We start from the raw sequence: 5,200 nt of genomic DNA, 5'->3' as shown, positions 1-5,200 counted from the left end.
GCCGCTGAGCCTGCGCGTCCGGAGCCTGTGCTCCGCAACGCGAGAGGCCACAGCAGTGAGAGGCCCACGTACCGAAAAAAAAAAACCAAAAAAACCCCAAAACTAAGTTACACAGAGTTTTAGGGATTTGTCTAAGGAGCAGACTCAAAGCTAGAGCCCCCGCTCCTCTGCGCTTGCCGCCGCCGCGGTAGCTGGGGGTCGGGGAGAGGACGAGCTGCCGCGGAGCCCGGAGAGTCCGTCTCCGTCGCTGTTTTTGCCTGAGGACCCTTCCTTCCTCGGTCGCACCCTGACTCCCTTGGTGTCGATGGGGAGTCCCTGAGGACACCTCAGCACACAGTGGAGATGCCTCTCTTTGCCACCAATCCCTTCGATCAGGATACCGAGAAAGCAACCGGTGAGATGAATACTGCTGACGACTGGGGCCTCATTTTGGATATCCATGATAAAGCCGGTCAGTCTCGCACTGGTGGTTATTGGACGGATTTTGAATAGTCTTTTGGGATGGTATAGCCCCATCACCAAGGCCTAAACGCTCTGCTGCAAGGACTGTCCACTTTGGTATGAGCTCTGACAGCTGTGTGAGCTCTGGGAGCCCTTTAACGTAGAGCTCTCAGTCGCTTTTTGTCCAGCCTTGTGGGCAGCAGACCTCAGTGGACACCATGCAGGCCTAAAGGTTGTCTACGGTCTATTATGAGGAGGGTGAACCATAAAGATCCTCACGTTGCTATGCAGGCTCTGACTTTTCTAGGAGCATGTGTATCAAATTGTGGCAACATGTTTCACTTAGAAGTATGTTCAAGAGATTTTGCTAGTGAAGTAAGCAATGTATTAAACAAGTGTCACCCTAAAATGCGTGAAAAATTAAAGGCTCGTATGGTTGAATGGATGGATGAATTTAAGAATCATCCACAGCTTAGTCGACTATCAGCAATGGTTAATAACCTTAAGGAACAAGGTGTTACGTTTCCAGCTATTGGCTGTCAGATGAGGATACTGAGACCCAGAATGGTTAAGTGACTTGCCCAGGGCCACAGCTAGTAGTTGACAGAGCTGGAACTAGGACACAGGCCTCCTCTCGGTCCAGTGTTCCTTCCACTACACGATCCTGCCTTCCGTTTGAGGCTGCAGAACAAGCAAAAGCAAGCCCAGCTCTGGTAGCCAAAGATCCTGGTTCTGTGGCTAACAAAAAAGAAGATTTAGCGAAAGCCATTGAGTTGTCACTGAAGGAACAAAGGCAGCAGTCAACCACCCTTTCCAGTTGTTTTTTTTTTTTTTGCGGTACGCGGGCCTCTCACTGTTGTGGCCTCTCCCGTTGCGGAGCACAGGTTCCGGACGCGCAGGCTCAGCGGCCATGGCTCACGGGCCCAGCCGCTCCGCGGCATGTGGGATCTTCCCGGACCGGGGCACGAACCAGTGTCCCCTGCATCGGCAGGCGGACTCCCAACCACTGTGCCACGAGGGAAGCCCCACACTTTCCAGTTTGTATCCAAACACATCTAATCTAGTAACTAACCACCAACACGAAGGCTGAAAAGTCTGTGCTGTATGTGACTTGGAAGCTGCTGAAGATAATGAACTCACTTTTAGAGTAGGAGAAATTGTTACAGTTCTTTTTTTTTTTTAATTTAATTTCAATTTTTAAATTTTTGGGTGCATTGGGTCTTCGTTGCTGTGTGTGGGCTTTCTCTGGTTGCGGTGAGTGGGGGCTACTGTTCGTTGCGGTGTGCGGGCTTCTCATTGCGGTGGCTTCTATTGTTGTGGAGCATGGGCTCTAGGTGCACAGGCTTCAGTAGTTGTGGCACGCGGGCTCAGTAGTTGTGGCTCGCGGGCTCTAGAGCGCAGGCTCAGTAGTTGTGGCACACGGGCTTAGTTGCTCCGCGGCATGTGGGATCTTCCCGGACCAGGGCTCGAACCCTGCATTGGCAGGCGGATTCTTAACCACTGCGCCACCAGGGAAGCCCTGTTACAGTTCTTGATGACAGTGACCCCAACTGGTGGAAAGGTGAAACCCATCAAGGCCTGGGGTTATTCCCCTCTAATTTTGTGACTGCAGATCTCACCGCTGAACCAGAAATGATTAAAACAGAGAAGATGGTACAATTTAGTGATGATGTTCAGGTAGAAACGATAGAACCAGAGCCAGAACAAGCCTACATGGATGAAGATAAAATGGACCAATTGCTACAGATGTTGCAAAGTACGGATCCCAGTGATGATCAACCAGATCTGCCAGAGTTCCTTCATCTTGAAGCCATGTGTCACCAGATGGGACCTCTCATTGATGAGAAGCTGGAAGATATTGATAGAGAATATTCAGAACTCAGTGTTAAAGTGATGGAGGCCCTGTCCTTGTATACCAAGTTAAGGAATGAAGATCCAATGTATTCCATGCATGCGAAATTACAGAATCAGCAGTATTATATCCAGTCACCTGGTGTTTCTGGTCCTCAGGTGTACCCATGCCCTCCTCAGCGTGGAGCTTACCTGGTCACAGGGAACGCACAGATGGGCCAGCTCCAGAGCTACAGCCTTCCCCTGGAGCACCTGTCTTCTCTCAGCCAAGGAGCAGTGCCACTGCCCGCAAGCCCAGCCCTTCCTAGTCAGCAGGCTCAGGCTTCCTACCTCAACACAACGGGCAGTTCTGTTCAAGGGAGCACGTAGCCCAGCCAGGCTTCAGTGGACAGTCCTCCTCCTGCCGCCGCTGCCGCCCCCGTCGTCATGATATGCCAGAACGCGGGGACCAGCCTGTCCCAGGTGCCGAACTTTCACATCAGCGCTGCCCCAGCCCAGAGGCAGCCATCAGCCCCCTCCGCCCCAGCAGCCGTACTCGCAGAAGGCCCTGCTGTAGGACTGGGATTCCTCTTTATGGCAAGTATCTGCTAAACGCTGATGACAATGTTATGAGATTCTTTGATATCTTAAGATTTGTTTATCCTCAGCTTATAGGAATCATATCTTGGTCAACAAGTTCCAATATTCAAGAAGGGAGACCTCTCTTCAATTTGCACTGACTTTTTAGAGGTCCTCCCCTCCCCCTCCCCCAGAGGAATGAAACTACTTACAACATTTAATTGCTTTCATCATATGAAAGAATCAATGCAAGATTATTTGTCTCGTAAAATTACCTGGTCTGCAAAGCAGTCAAGCTGGCAAGCACCACTGTGGCAGATGTGTGCTTAGATCGCTGTGTAACTTCTCTCGTGGCCGCTTTGAATCACAGTGGTGATCATATTTAACACTGTTAACTTAATTGACATTGCTGCTTTATTTTAATCATGAGCAACTACCATGTTTCATAATGTTTTGTGTAAACTTAAGATAATTACACTGTCTTTTTAAACTGCAAGAGAACAAAGCTGTAGTGTATGTACATGAAGGCATTATGTTGTCCATGTTTCAGTTTCCCATTAAACGGAACCGTCCTTGGAGTAAAAAAAAAAAAAAAAAGCCAGAGCCCCAGTTTTCTGAGGCCTGGCCCCTTGATCTGTTTGCTACACTACAATATTTCCATGGATTATTGGAATCTCATAGACACCCAAAGGATAGGGGCACTCTGTCTCACTAAACTGAAGCAAGAGCACAGGCATGACTGAGAAAGGCCTAGGTGGTTGCAGAAACCCAAGCTTACAGAGCTGGGGAATGGACTCTGGCCTCCAGCAACATGGCTGATGGGAAATTCTGAAAAAAATTCCCTACAAACACGTAGAAACACCAGGTACTATACACCAAGCATTTGGTTTTAAAAGCACAGTTAAACTTGTAAGAAAGTGAGATTCACAGGCAGCAAGAAAAAAAGTTGAAACCAGAGTGGCTAGCAGACCCTGAAGAATGGGGCTGCTTGGGGCATCTGCTGATCCAGGGAGCTTGGTTCTCTGTGGGGGGACTACAGGCCTGTTGGGATGAGAACTGAGACCCTGGAGAAAGCTAGGGGTCTCAAACATCTACATTCTCAAGTCAAAAGTTGGGTTAGGAAAAAAAAATCCATCCTCTAGCAAAAAGAAAGCCAACCAGGAAACGTCTTTATTTCAGCCTCGGTAAAAGGCATGAAAAATGAAAACAAAGTAGGTCTTGGCTGTGAATTTATGATCCCAAGCCTGACATCATGGTGATTTAGTATTTACTCTACTTGCATGGTCCAGGAAACTCCAGGTAGAAAAATTATTTAAAGAATACATCTAGTTCATAACACCCCAAGGCACCTGGTATTAGGAAGGATGCAGCTTCAACCCAGAGTCTTCAGGATTCTTACATTTAAGAGGAGCCTTATTTGACAGCAAAAATAAGAGACACATGAGAAAAGAGCCACCACAAACTGGGCTCAGCAGAAACAATGGAGAACAGAATTAGCCTGCAAGAGCTTTGGGCATAGGATTATCTAATACAAAATGTAAAATGAGTGTGCTTAACATATTTAAGAAGTAACAGAGGGAATTGTGACCATAAGAATTGAACAAAAGACCATCAAGAATAAATGGGCACTGTGGTGACCTAAATGGGAAGGAAGTCCAAGAAAGAGGGCATATATGTATACGTATAGCTGATTCATTTTGATGTACAGGAGAAACTAACACACAACATTGTAAAGCCACTATATTCCAATAAAAATTAAAAAAAATAAAATGCTTATAAAAAGTAAATTAATGTTAACTTAAAATTTAAAAAAAAGGATAAATGGGCAGTTTTGAAAAGAACCAAATAGAATTTCTAGAAATGTAAAATATAATGATTGAAATTTAAAATGTGATGGGTGGATTAAATGACAGGTATACCACAGCTAAAGAGAATTACTAAACTGGAAGAGAGGGATGAAGAATCACTTCATAATGCCGTACAGAGAGAGAAAGACATGGAAACTATGAAATTGAGGCTAAGAGGTGTGGAGGAAAAAAAACAGATGTTCAAAATATATCTAGCTGGAGTTCCAGAAGGAGACAATAGACAAATGGAAGAAAGGCAATATTCAAAACAATAATGAAAAGCCTGAATTTGTGAGAGACCTGAATTCTTAGATTGGAGAAATATATCAAATCTGAAGCAAGATAAATAAAAATGAACCCATTACTACAAGCATCATAATGAAGCTTTAGAAAACTAAAAACAAAACAAAATGAAAAAAGGAAGAAAAAAATCATAAAAAGAACCAGAGATAAAGAAGAGATTACCCAAAAAGGAAAAATAATTAGATACCAGTCTTCTCAAC

At 45.5% G+C, this 5,200-nt stretch overlaps 1 pseudogene; it reads left to right on the top strand.

Annotated features, from left to right (window-relative positions):
- Window positions 1–342: 342 nt before the first annotated feature.
- LOC112406022 (signal transducing adapter molecule 1-like) lies at window positions 343–2,848 on the top strand (annotated as a pseudogene).
- Window positions 2,849–5,200: the final 2,352 nt, after the last annotated feature.

This window comes from Neophocaena asiaeorientalis, unplaced genomic scaffold (genome assembly GCF_003031525.2).
Source record: "Neophocaena asiaeorientalis asiaeorientalis breed wild unplaced genomic scaffold, Neophocaena_asiaeorientalis_V1.1 scaffold229, whole genome shotgun sequence".
NCBI classification, from domain to species: Eukaryota; Metazoa; Chordata; class Mammalia; order Artiodactyla; family Phocoenidae; genus Neophocaena; species Neophocaena asiaeorientalis.
The sequence above is the reverse complement of the archived record's forward strand: the minus strand, read 5'-3'. Positions and strand labels throughout refer to the sequence as shown.